Raw genomic sequence first — 14794 nt, 5'->3', positions numbered from 1 at the left:
CGATGGCAAAATCTCCCCAGGAGAGCCAGCATCTGTCACTGTAGGTGCTGGGGAAGTATTTGGGGCTTGTTTTGAGTGTTCTGTTTCTTTGATATCATTATTTTGATAGCAGAGTTGTGTAAAGAAATAATAATACCTATTCATCTGTTGATAGACACTGGCTTATTTCCATATCTTGGCTACTGTGAATAGTGCTGCAATGAACATGGGAGTGCAGATATCTCTTCAAGGTCTCAATTTCAGTTCTTTTGGGTATCCAGAGGTGGGATTGCTGGATCATATGGTAGTTACAGTTTTCATTTTTTGAGGAATCTTTATACTGTTTTCCATGGTGTCTGAACCAATTTGCATTCTTAACAATAGTGTACAAGGGTTCCCTTTTCTCCACAACCTTGCTGACACTTATCTTTTTTTTTTGTTCTTTTTACATAATAGCCTTCCTAATAGGTATGAGGTGATATCTTGCAGTTTGATTTACATTTCCCGTTGAGCATCTTTTTATATACCTGTTGGCCATTTGTATGTCTTCCTTAGAGAAATGTGTATTCAAATTCTTTGTCCAATTTTTAACCAGATTATTTGTTTTTTTGCTATTGAGTTTCAGGGGTTCAGATGAATGAATAAAGAAAATGTGGTTTAAATGTATGATGGAATTTTTTTAAAAAGTAAATCTTGCCATTTGCAACAACATGGATGGACTCAAAGGACATGGATGAATGAAATAAGGCAATCACATAAGGACAAATACTACATAATTCCACTTCCCTAGTATCTAAAATAGTCGAATTCATAGAAACAGAGAGCAGATTGGCAGTTGTCAAGGGCTGGGGTTGTGGCAGAAATGAGGAATTGTTATTCAATGGAAGTTTTTGTTGTGCTGGATAAATAAGTTCTAGAGATCTGCTGTAAAACGTGGTGCCTCTAGTTGACAATACAGTAACATACACTTCAAAATTTGTTAAGAGGGTAGGTTTCATGTTAAGTTTTCTTACAGAGGGAAAAATGAACGTAAGGAAACTCCAGAGTGTGCTGGATTTGTGGTGTTGGTATCATGGGTGTCAAGTTGTACACCTTAAATATGTACAGTTCTTTGTATATCAATTATATTTCAATAAAGCTGTTTTTTAAAAGAGGTAATAATAACAATAGTTTACAAAGAACATTCACCTCAAACCCTCCCTGAAACTTAATAGATTTTAAATAAGTAAAATGCAAATTATACTGAATATCTCATTTAATCCTCAAAGGAACTTGCTTGGAGTAATTATCTCTATTTAAATGATGAGAACTTTGAAGCATGGAAAAGATAGGTGACTTTCTAAAAATCTAAGGCTATGAGTAGAACCCAGACCTTGTGACTCCAAATATTCTATCTTACTGCGGCAGAACACACATGGTACCTGGCACATAAAATTACATACAGAAGTGCAAGCTAGTTGTGATCAAGCCTTGATGTCCATGATCATGGATTAACTGATTCTGGAAAAGTAAACCTGGATGAATCCTTAAGGACCATTCACTCTATCTTCTCATTTCACAGGTGGAGGACAGGATGGAGTTGGAGCACAGAGTACAAACAATGCCTGTTCACACTTTCTTGTGCTCAAGGTCAAGGGAAAGGAAGAGAGCAGGGGCGATTAGAGAGGAGCCTATACTGTTGGTTGACCACCGAAATGCCATTACCTACCTCCTTTTCCTCTGCTATTTCTCCTCGCAGAAACTGCAAACCAGAAACTCAATTCCCCAGCTTCCTTTGAAGTAAGGATACTACAAGACCCCTATCTTGGATAATAATATATAAAGGAATATCTATTGGAGAAGGTTGGGAAAAGACATTCTCTCCCTGTTAAAAGAAGAGAGGCACATGGAAACCCCTCATGCTTCCCGTCCTTGGAGATTATGATGTGAAGTTACGGTGCTTGCAGCTTTGGTATCCATCTTGCTACTTTGAAGAGAAGGCCTACAGAATTACTGATACACTTACCTATCACCCTGACCTCAGGAAACCAATGAGCCATTTCGGAACCATCTAATTCCAGACTTTTTATTGCTTGAACAGCACATGTCCTTAAGGTTTAAGTCACTGTTAGCTGGGTTTCCTGATACCTGCGGTCTAATGCATGCTAACTAATGTGGAGCAGGAATCAGCAAACATTATGCCCTGCCTTCCTTTCCTTTTTTTCAGGGTCTTGGAAGCATCTAGGAATCTGGAAGTAGCTTTGCTAGATCGTGAACTCCATCAGAGCAAGGACACCGGCTGCTCTAATTCACTGCCGTATTCCCGTACTTAGCACAGTGGCTGGCACATAGCAGGTGCTTAATAAACATTTAGAGTTAATTTTAATTAATCGATTGCTCTTTTCACAAATACTCATTATGTACCCCTGTTAAATGCCAGGCACTAAGACAGACACTGATGATAAAGAGATAAATAAGACACACACTGTGCCCTTAATACGCTGGCAATTCAACTGGGAGAGACGATATGGACGACAACTGTGACCCAGTGCGAGGAGTACTATAACAGAGTACCACAGCTATCACCAGAGCATGGGGAGTAGAGTAACTAGTGCTGAAATGGGGAGCAGGCTAGGGATGAAGGAGTAGCCTATCCTCAGAGATCCTGCTCTAATTTTCAGTCTTGGTGTTCGTTCAAATAGCACATATTTATTCAACACCTACTCTGGGCACAACACAAGGTAATGATTAATAATCCTCATAAAAATAACTGCTTTTTGCGACTTACATAAATTTATTTATTTCTTCTTCAAAACAGCCCAATGAAGTAGGTACTGCTATTTTCCCCATTTTACCAACTGGGAAACAGACAGAAATGCGAAGTTCCTTTGTACAGACAGTGAATGGCAGAGCCTGAACTGAATCCAGGCTGCCTGGCTCCAGAGGCCAGGTATCAGCCATTATGTCGAAGATGTGCTCCCTGTTTTCTGTGTATTTCCAGTAATTTGAGAAGAATGGAAATAGATGATTTCATTACTGTCCTGGTTCCTGCTTTTGATCTAGACATACATTTTGCCAAATTTTAATTCTAGCCAAGAACAAAGTTCCAGCCACGTTTTTCCTCAATAGTCATTTCTCTCTCTCTCTTTTTTTTTTTTTTTTTTTTTTACGGAGCATACAAACAACCTAAATGATGACTACAGTGATGTTCACCTTTATTTTAAATGTGGTCAACAAAGGACCAAGCCGGGGGTTGGGCTGAGAGAGTCAGTCCGTGGAATGACTCTAAAGACACTTTCCACTAAAGACATTTTTTCCTCACACAAAATTTGAGAAATGTAAAGTCTAATTACTTCGCTGTGCCAGATATGCTTTTTCAGCTTCTGCTAGCCTTGGCTCCACACAAACTGTGCTTGCCCGCGCATACACAATGGGCCTCATTAATTCCTCCTTCCTTCCAAGCTCGCTGAAGGAAAATGGAAACAAAACTGGGGGCAAATTCTTCTCTTTTTAATGTGTCTGTGTTAGAAGCATCACCTCAAATCTGGCTATTTCTACTCATACAGGGCTGCCCTGCTCTGACTAGCTGGACAGAAACTCTGTGACTCAGTATTGTTTCTTGTGTGATATAATACCAAAAAAAGAAAAGAAAAAGAAAAAGAAAAAGAAAAAAGAGCACTCACTCACTGAAGAGATCTGCAAGGAAATGGAGTAAGAAATGGAGCCATGGATGCACCACTCCCCACCACCCTGTCATCCATTCCGTTATTAATGTAAGCACTGTACTATATTAGACACCACAGCGGATACAATTTAGTGATAAAACGCTCAGAATTCCATAGACTTTTTTAGGCATGTATCACAGAATAACATGACATCGTATGTACGTACCTTAGTATTTCACACCTAATGAATCACTGATCATTAAGCATATCAATCATCTCCAATGCGAGAGTCTCCAAACTTCTTAACTGTATCCATGCTAACAGTGGTAGTTTAAAAAGATGTCCATAATTTTTTTTTATACTTCTCTCCTCAAAGGTAGAGGGCCATTCCTTTCTCTTGAACATGGACTCTACATAGGGACTCACTTCTAATCAACAGCATGTGGTAAACGTGAAAGTGTGTGACCCCCAAGTCTAGGTCATTACAAGATTTGTGATCATCTTTTTGTTCTTCTGTTTTGTCCTCTCTCACCCCCTCTTCCCCACCCCATCCAAATCACCTGCTCTGGGGCACAGCTGCCATGTTGTAAGGGCACCTAAGTAGCCCTCTGAAGAGGTCCACATGGAGTTCCCCAACTTCCTGCCTACGGCCAGCACTAACTTACCTGGTGTTGAAGTGAGCCACCTTGGAGGGGGTCCTTCGGCCCCAAGCAAGCCTTCAGTCCCAGCCAACACAGTGACTGCTACCTCACGAAGACCCTGAGACAGAACCACTAAGCTAAGCTACTCCCAGACACCTGACCATAGAAACTGTGTGAGATAGCAAATGTTTATTGCTTTAAGCTACTACCTTTTAGAATAGTTTATTATACAAAAACAAAGAATTAGCATACTGCCAGAAAAATGAAAAGTACGTGGCCTACAAAGGAAAGACATCGAACTGACAGCAGACTTCTCATCAGCAACTAGTAATGCCCAATGTCAACTCCTCCACTATTTCAAGTGCAATTTTCTGTATCTGCTACTGCCATTTGTATATCAATGCCTCTTTCTCTCTCTATGACTTCTTCCCTACAAATGTATAAAGATCTCTTTTATGCAAAACAAAAAACAAAACTACCACCAACAAATGAAACTCTTCAGTGGTCTGGCTTCCCCTTCATTTTTCTGCCTATTTCCCCACCTTCTCCACCTACTCCACCTCAGTTACCTCTACTCCTTCACAGCCCCACACCCTTTTCAAGTGTATCCTGCCTCATGCCACACACTGAAACCACTCTCCCAAGCATCACTAAAGACTTCCTAACTGTCAAACCTAACTGCCTCTCAGACTTCATCATCCATGACCTTTGCTGGCAGCCCAAACTGGACAACGGCCCCTCTTTCCAGAGCTGCTGTGCCCCTGCGCATGGCGCACTCACAGCTGAGCCTTGTCTGCTCTGCGCATTTCACTACTACTGGGCCTCTCATATCTCCTTTAGCAGTAGCTCAAATTAGTCTTAAAAGTCCTGGCCCTAAGGTAGACGACCCTCTTTGCGACTGTAGCTTCAACTCCCACTTATCATTCCAGCTTTGAGTCCCCTCTCTTCATTTCTGGAATCTTAATATAACTTTGGTTGCTGTATTTTTGTTTAATATGTTAGTATTTTGGGACATTTCTGTGTATTGTAGGGGCACAAGGGTGGGGACTTTCTGTGCAATTCAGTCTACTGCAGAAGACTATTCCCTTGGTCTATCTCATAATTTAGACACATGTCTACTTGATTTATCCCTGCCACAACAGAAATGCCCTGAGGGCAATTTTGTTTTATCCTTTTTTGGTAGTTTCTGATATGGGGCTTTCACCCTAGCAGTGCTTAAATGAATAGGAAAAAAAAATCAATTATTAAGCATCTTAATTTCTTTTTGAACAAACTAATCAAGCCTAATAACCATTTATTTCCCCTACTTATTTTTTTTTTTTCTATTCAATGCCCTAAGGAGCCCATAGTGTCCTCGATATGCACAAAATCTGGGGAAACCAGAACAAGCTGCATGCACAGAACCAGAGCAGAATGTAGCCTCGGGAAGATTTCTTTTTTGTCTGGCGTAATCACTAGTTCTGATTACTTTCTTGGCTCCTGATTTTACAAATGTAGGTTGTATCTAAAATTAAAGTAGATTTCTCTATTTTTATATATCACAAATATAAAATGACAGAAAATTTTCACAAACCTACGCTTTTTTCCCTTAGAAAATAATAACAAACTGTTAGTGGTTAACATCTGGATATAGACAACTAGAACTTACATGGAATATTGTTATTTTTTAAAAAGATGAAAAAATAATAATAAAATGCTTATTTCTAATCACAAACATGTGAAGAAACAGGTAACTTTTTTTTTTAAAATATATTTACAAATTTAAGTGTTATTTCACCCATGCTCTATTTTTTAACTGATTAAGAAAATTTTCTCTTCGGACTGGGAAAAAAAATCCCCAGTAAACACCTTAATAGTCTTTCTTGGTCCCATGTTTGGAAACATTTACTGATTTTTCCTTCTCAGGGTTCTCGCACAGCTTTCCCAGGAGCTATTGCATCATTGATATTCATGAGCCACCACTGTGACAGTTTAGTAAACAAACTCAACAATAAATCCATCTTTCCTGTCATATGTGACAAAAATTCTTCAGAGGCTTTATTTATATGCAATTTAGATCTCTAGGCTTAAAGTATGTGGTAATTTTATTTCACGAAGGCCCCAGGCAGCAAAGTATTTATTTTACACTCCTGGACCTCATCAAGGAAATGGCATAACCTGTTCTTGTGTTTATCTTTTTGCAAATGAGTGACATAATATGGAGATGCCACCTGCTTCATCGTGGGGAGGAAGGGTGGGAGAGCAGGAGGAGAGAGGTAGAGGATTAATTAGTTAATGTCTATGAAGTACTTTGCAGATGGAGGGTGATATGCAAGTGTGAATTTTAATTAAGGTTCCCTGCCCTCCTTGGCAGATACAAATAGGATAATATTTTGGAATGAGAAACAATGGTCTAATTTATTACTTAGATGCTTTGGTTTTGGAGACTAAAATTCTCTGGATTTTTTTTCTGTGTGTATATGTGTGTGGTGATGGGAATATTTATACCTCACTCCGCCCCTCTATGGAAGAGATAGGAAAGGTGTTGAGGACATGTAACTGGATTTGTCACAGCACCAGAGGTGAGGGCCTGATGGAAGCTGCTTCACAGTTCTCTTATTCAATCATCAAGAGTTTATGGCTATCACTGGATTCTACTGCCATCACATTTTCTTTTCTCCTCGATGCATATGTACATTTTCCTTTTCGGAGAGTAAACGGTTCACTTATAGAAGAGAATTAGAACCTGAAATTCCACTCTTAGGTATATATCTAACAGAAATGCCTACATATTTCCGCCAAATGTCCACGCACTAGAATGTTCATGGCAGTATTATTTGCACTAGCCTTATACTGGAAACTTTTCGAATTCCCATCAAGAGTTGATATGATAAAAAAATTGTGATAATATTCACACAGTGAGCCTCTATACGGCAATGAGAATGAATGATCTATAACTAAATCCAAAGGAAAAATGTGTATTACCAATATTAAAAAAACTGAAAGAAGTCAACACCAAGGAATATGTACTATACGATTCTACTTTTATGAAGAACAAAAAAGCAGGAAGAACAAATCCACACTGTTCCTAGTCAAGACAGTGATTACCCCTGGGGGATGGGTAGTGATTGGACAGGGTCACAGGGGGTGTTCCTGGGCTTCTCACGAAGTTCTGTTTCTGGATCTGGGTGTTGTTACACAGGTGTGTTCAGGTCATGAAAACTCACTGAGCTGTAGGCTTTTTAAAGAACAAATTCCTATATGAGATTACAAAAAGAACAATACAAATTAATCCACTAGTATAAGGTTAGCTAGATTTCAAGGTGCAGGTGCCACGTATTTCTGGTTTATAACTTACTTAGCATAACAAAGCATTTGCTAGATGTATCTGGCAATAATGATGAACTTGGATACTTATGAAATAAGGAGTTTTCCGAAACACTTAAGGCAGAGAATAAGTAGATAATATGCTTCTACTCTTTCTATACCTTAGCCAGCAATCTGACAATGTAATAGAACAACGCCTCCTCAGATTTCTGCTTAGTATAGTACTGTCCACACAAGCTAGATTGAGAGCCATACCAGATAAAAGGTCTACAGAATATTTTTCCCATATGGAGATGTTGAAAATGACCCATAGAGTTTAAATTCAGAAACTGAATAACAAAATATAATGCAATTCTCACCAACATATATGGCATTCACACTCAGAAGACAACCCACAGTGGAAAATTTTGTCTTCATATAACTTATTTGTCACCATTAGCCTCTCTTTGTAGTGTCATGGGGCTGATAAAGTTGCAACATGATTTACCAGTGCCCCTGAAGGGCCTGAGAGAAACATGCAGTGCGCTCAATGTGAATTTATTCAGTGGTAGTGGGTAGGAATTCTTTGTAAAAGTTGAAATCCTGTAAATGAACTGGTGTGTCAAATTTGATTATTTTGCCAATATAGTCATCCCTCAGTATACATGGTATCCCTCAGATATCAAAATCTACAGATGCTCCAGTCTTCTATAAGATGGTATAGTATTGGCATATCACCTACATACCTTCTTAGGTATACTTTAAATCATCTCTAGATTACTATAACACCTACTACAATGTAAATCATTGTTATATTGTATTGTTTAAGGACTAATGACAAGAAAAAAAGTCTATCTTAGCACAGACACAACCATTTTAGGCCTAACTACATAGTATACATCAGCGACAATGTTACCTTTTTTCCTATATATTTCCAATTTGCAGTTGGTTGAACCCATGACTGCAGAACCCATGGATACGGAGGGCCAGCTATATATACAATCTCAATATCAAACTCCAGTGGTTAAGAGCAATAGGTAGAGTCAATATTCACAAATGAGAGATAAAAGAATATACCTGGGTCCTCTTCCGTTGGCTTTTATAACTCAAAACTCCATTGTGGATATTTAGCAAGTGAAAAGTCCTGCCCTAGTATCATTAGGTACATCCAATGACACATTGCTATGCACGAGTCACATCTCAACTAATATTAAATTTTTTTAACCTTAATGATTTTCCTTTCTGTAGTATAAAGTCACAGATTCCTAGAATAAAAAACAATGAAGCCCAGACTCAGATGTGGAACTAATCCCAGGAGTGTGTGTGAGTCCCCTTCACAACACTCCAGGCTTCCTGTTGCTGAGATCTCACATTCAAGTAATAATTCTTCAAATACTTCACATTTTCAGATTTCAGGCACTGTTCTAGACTCCCATGATACATAATAAACGGAGCAGACTAAAATCCCTACCCTTCTGAATCATTCATTCCAGCCAGGCAAGGCATACATGAACAATAAATTTAGTAATAAACATGTTAGAAGGTGACGAAATCTATAGAAAGAAATAGGAAAAAGAAACTACAGTGTAGGGTCATGGGGGGAAGGGGAGCAGGTTGCAATTTTCAATAGATTGGTTCAGATCTCAAGTCTCACCGAAAAAGTGAGGTTCATCCTTGATGGACACTGTAGGACCTTAAATGAAGTGAGACTTGCTTAGATTGATGGGCTCCCTTTCTCAGCATCAGGCAGGTTTGTCTTAAGAAACGACCTGGATCTACTACAGAAACAAATAATTGCTTATATCATAAAAGTCATACAAGGTATGGCCAGGATGATACAGGCTTGTGTGATCTTCAAAGCAGGTGTTGCCAACTGCTCACCATGATCATAGGAATGTCTCAATAAAGCTTCTTGTAACCAAACGACCTGACTTGCTTCTTTGGGTTATCAAACTGAACCAATTACATTTAAAGGACATCTGCCAGAAATAATGATCTCCGTTTTTGAGTGGCTGATAATTATGCCATTGTTTCCAGTAATAGTCAGATAGCGGGACAAACTGTCTTTTGAGACTTCTAGTTCTGAACAATCAGATCAAATCATCCATGAAGAAGACATTTCCCTCCTAGTCTCAGTGACCTAAATGGCAATCATCCAAGAGCATTCACATCATTAACTTATGAATTAAAATAAGGAGGGACATACAATGCAATCCTAAGGTCACGATCTAGCCTGCACCTAATTCTCTCACCTTAATTATTTACCACACTACTTCTTCCTTTTACCTGAAGCGTCAATCTAAAGAGACAATCTATATTTTTTTTATACTCTTCGGGGATTTCCCCATTGCTCCATTTTTTCAACCAGTCCCTGTGACAGGCGCGATACCACCCTCCTGCTTCTTCCCTAAATCCTACTCTCATTTTAAAGCTTCAGGCTGATTTTCTTCTTTGTGAGGTTGTCTGAATTCTCACCCTCCCAGCCATCTCTCTTTTCTTTGTCTCCTGAAGCATTTATACAGTGTCTGTAGTATTTCTTGGCACCAGCCACAGACTACCTTGTACAGTTAATTATGTTTTGTGTCTGTGCCTTATTTCCCTGGTGATATATAAGACCCTCAAGGGCTTTGCATTTCTGGGTCTTAGCCCAGTTTCCTTCATTGGCGAGGTGCTTAATAAATGCTTAGTGTATCTGATGGTAATAATAACGGCACCAGTGAAAACAACTAGTTTTCAGACAGTAAGTGGGAATCCTAGTCCTTCTTCAAATGGTCTTTAAATGGTCTCTGAAATGAAGCATTGAGAGATTCTAGTTGTCCCTTCATGTCTCCACATTTGCCATGAATGGGCAGGACAACTGCACTATGACCACAGCCTAGCTGACCGAACTTACAAAATATCATTGATATTAAGCCACAGAGCATTATCAGAGATGTGACATGTGGAGAATGTGCTCCTTAAATTAGAAAAAAATGCTGTAGGAGAAAACAGTGAGGGAAAGTACCAACCACTCATTTATGATTATGAAAGTTACACAAATAAAAGTACTAAGTACCACTATTGAGCACCCACCATGTGCCAGGCACTGTGCTAGGTGCTTCACACACAGTGCCTCTAATCCTCACATCGGTCCTGCAAGGTAGGATCCATCTTTCCATTATAAGAGGAAAAAGGACAGTGAGATTAACTAACGTCACTCAAGGTCACCCAGCCAGAAGAGGCACGTGGAGCTTTTCGGTTCAGGTTTGTGGTGCTCTAGTCACATTAGTTTGCTTTCTCATCCCTGAGGTTTGAGTTGCCCCAGTGGCTGCCTTGCCTCATGTTTCCATTTGTTCCCAGACCACACTAGATTTCACAAAATGATGAATGTATGTATCACCATCTTCTTGATGAAGTTTCGCTGGTGAGGAAACCGAGGCCCGTGACTTGTAGAACATGCCCAAATACACACAGTATTTAAAGGGTGGAACCCTAATTCAAACCAAATCTGGGTGAGCTCCAAAGCCCTCACTCTTTCCATTGTATATGCCTAACACCGAACAGACAAGAACCTTATGAAGACAGATGCAATATTGGTGGCCACTGATTTCTACCATCGACTTCCCCTGAGCCTTCATGCTATCTCCGTCTTGGAACTAAAGACTTGGGCTTCTGGTTCTTATAAAAATTTGCTCGGCCAGACGTGCTGAGCAGATTAAGTCTGACATTGAGGATATAACTTCTTATATTTGAAAGTTAAAAACGGAAGGGGTAGGGGGGAAAGGAGGAGGAGGAGGAGAAAGTTCTATATATCTAAACATAAATAATAATGGTAATAGTCAATATTTTGTATAATTTGAAGGTACAACAATATGAGCTAAAGTTAATAAAATGCAGAAGTTCATATCAAATTCCTATAACATTTTTTCAAAAAGATGCATTATTTTAGAAGAGACTGGAGGCAGTGTTGTTTGACTAACAAAAGCCGAGAAAAGCCTTAAGGGCCTGTCAAAAGAAAATGAATTAAATAAATTAGGATACTTACATACAATGGAATATTTTATAGTAGTTAAAACAAATGAGGTAGGTCTTTATGTGCAACTCTGGAAAGAGCTACAAGACATATGTATCAGTTACTTACTGTCACAATAACATCATTTAACAAATATCGCCAATCTCAGTGGCCATAAAACAAGTTTTCATTCTCTAAGGATCGGGGTCAAATGAGGAAGACAAGGGAGGTAGCTGATCTCAGTCAAGTTCCCTTGAGGGAGCCATGGCACTAACCACATGTGAACAGGTCATCCTGTCTGAATGCATTTCAGGCTTGTTACTGGTATTCTGTGACTGTTACATAATTTAATGCCTTGCACAGGAGCCTACATATCCACACCATCTGCATGTGTCAGAGAAGTTGCACGATTGACGACTTCCTCTTTTCACTGGATTCTTCTATAGTAAAAATACTAAATCAAGATTTTAAATGTGGAAATTGATCCAAACGTAAAATTTATTCACATATGTTAATGAATTATTGAATGTTTGAGGAGGGGATGAAAATTTTAAAAAAGTCCAATTAAATGAGCAAACACTATAGATTTTCTTCTGGTAGAGTAAAACAATTCAAGAAATTATAGACAACAAAATGGAAGTTTGTTTATTCATTCATTCAACAAATATTTAAAAGTCTGTTATGTACCAAACTCTATTATAGACTCTAGAAAGATCACAATAGGAATAAAAAGATGCCTGCCTCATAGAGCTGACATTTTCCTGGGTGAAAATATACAACAATCAAGAAACTAAATAGCTAAAATAATTTCAAAAAGTAATAAACACTGCTATTAAAATAAGTCAGGGTATCAGGACTGAATGTAATGGGCAGGGGTGAGGCCTCTGGGAAGATCAAAGGCAGCCTCTCTGGAGAGATCACATTTGCTCTGAAACACAAATTATGACAAAGCACCAGCCATGTGAAGATTTTAGGGGAAGGGATAACAGATGATGCAAAGGTCCTGGGGTTGGGGAATTTGGGAAAACATTAAGAAGGCCCAAGGACAGTAAATGAAAGGGCGGCGGTATGGAATGAGGTTAGAGAGGTAGGAGGGGCAAGATCATGTGAAATCTGAGGGGCCTCCCATTTGACTGTGTTTGCTATTAGGAAGGTTTTGGTTCATTCTAACCCCATCGACATCTTTCACTAATGAGAATATGCCTGTAAAGCAGAGCAAAACAAAACAAAATAAAACAAAAGTAGGCCTCTGGCATGTGCACTGAAAATATTGCTGTTGTTCTTTATTTTTAATAGCTTTATTACTGAAATGCATGATTTGTTAAATGTATAATAATAAAAATATTTACCGAGTACTTATGATATGCCAGGTACTATACTAGCAGTTTTATGTATTTTAATTTCGATTTGTGTATTTTTATTTAATCCTCAAAAATATCCCACAGTGTGAGGAGGATGGTGAGGATGGAATTCAAAGCATAAGTGGAGGCGCTGGCCTGTGACAGGATCCAGGAATGTTTCCTCCGTTATGTTAGGAGAAGTATGTATTTAGTTACAGGCGGGGTTATGGTTGGTGGTCGGAAAGTGAGGGAGACCACGGGTTCCTTCCACTCTGTGGATCTGCATTTGTGGGCTCTGCCTTTCTCTAATCTCTTTTTTCTCAGTGCTTGAGATTCGGTTCTGCACAGCTCCAGTATCCACTCAACGACGCATCCCGTGTATGTCCAAGTCCTCCCGTGGGTGTCTGCGAGCAAGAGCATCGCCAGGCTCAGAGTGAGTCTCAGACGTTTTCTTTTACCTTAGTAAAGGGCTATCCAGCTCAGTTGCCACTGGCCACATGTGGCTACACAACAAAGGAACTGAACATTTAATTTTATTAAATTTACTTAAAAATTTGATTTACGTAAAAAATTTGATACTTGATTTAGTTATTGAAAAACTTTAACAATGTTTAGGACAACGCACATATGTAAATCTACTTTTCAACTACACCAAGTATCTTTGATAAAATTTAGTGTTTGGATTGAGATGTGCTGTGTTATTTTACCTCCCAAATATGTAAACTATCTATCTGTTGATAATTTTATGTTGATTACATGTTGAAATATAGTAATTTGGGCATGTTAAGAAAAATTCTGCAATGTATTATTTATCTTGTTTTACAGATGATGAAACAGAAACTTAGTTGGAGTAATTCACCCAAAGAACGTTGCTATTAAGTACCCAAACCGTTACTCAAATTTAGTCTCTGAATCTACAGACTGTACATTCTTCTTCACCATGCTAGTGCTAAATCAACTGTTTTCTCATTCATTTAACCTAATTCCTAGTCTGACCGCAAAGCCAATCAACATTCAATCATACGATTTAGCCAAACTAGACAGACATAGGTGATGGCCACTTAAGAATGCCAGTAATATCTGAGCATCTCTGTGTACTGGGCACTGTGATATGCATTTGCATGTTGTCCTCATAGTTGGGTAGTGCATGAGCAGGTGGGCTGGGAAAAACAGGATGGACATTAAAACCATAATACATAGAAGGCTGGTAGGAACTTGTGGACTGAACCCAACTGCGACAGTTATCTGCTAAGGTGAAAGTATCAACATTCTCCGTAGGATTTAAACAAAACACACACATACACACACACACACACACACACACACACACACACACACACAATGGGGAAGTCACAACTCACGTGAGAAAAATCAGTACATGCCAATGACAACAAAACTCAGATGTCAGAATCACCTGACAAAGACCTGAAAGAAATGTTCTCATCAGGAACATTTCCATATGATAAAATTTAGAGTCTTTAAGTTGGATTAAACATGTTGGGGTAGCCTAAAAAAGGCAGTACCTGGATGGAGTATGATTCTAGACTCATATAGCATCTCACCTCTGCTACTTCCTAGCTATTTAATCACGAACAGTTTACTTTGCCTCTCTCACCCCTAGTTTCCTCATCTTCAAATGGAAGATAACAGTGCTTACCAGACAGACTTCTTGGGAAGCTTAGAGGGCAAATACACAAGTCACTGCACAGTACTGACATGCGGAATGGGAGCATTACTTACTGTTCCTTTGCTCTCTCCTCTCCCTACATCAGCTTGCTAATAGCCACTGGTCCTGACATTGAAATGGTGAAATTTCCTTCTTATTCTGGAAAAAGGCAGTCATCTTTGGAGTTTATTTTCTCCACTTCTCATTCAAGACAATAAAAAACAATTGCTCCTTTAACCATGGTGCCA

General features: G+C 38.9%; 1 protein-coding gene across 2 annotated transcripts in view; it reads right to left on the bottom strand.

Annotated features, from left to right (window-relative positions):
- The window catches only part of LOC107512925 (schwannomin-interacting protein 1), a 774922-nt gene that overhangs the window by 355990 nt on the left and 404138 nt on the right, over positions 1 to 14794 (bottom strand). The gene's annotated exons all lie outside the window — the stretch shown is intronic.

The sequence above is a fragment of the Rousettus aegyptiacus genome, unplaced genomic scaffold (genome assembly GCF_014176215.1).
Source record: "Rousettus aegyptiacus isolate mRouAeg1 unplaced genomic scaffold, mRouAeg1.p scaffold_m13_p_4, whole genome shotgun sequence".
NCBI classification, from domain to species: domain Eukaryota; kingdom Metazoa; phylum Chordata; class Mammalia; order Chiroptera; family Pteropodidae; genus Rousettus; species Rousettus aegyptiacus.
This window is presented reverse-complemented; position numbering and strand designations above follow the sequence as displayed.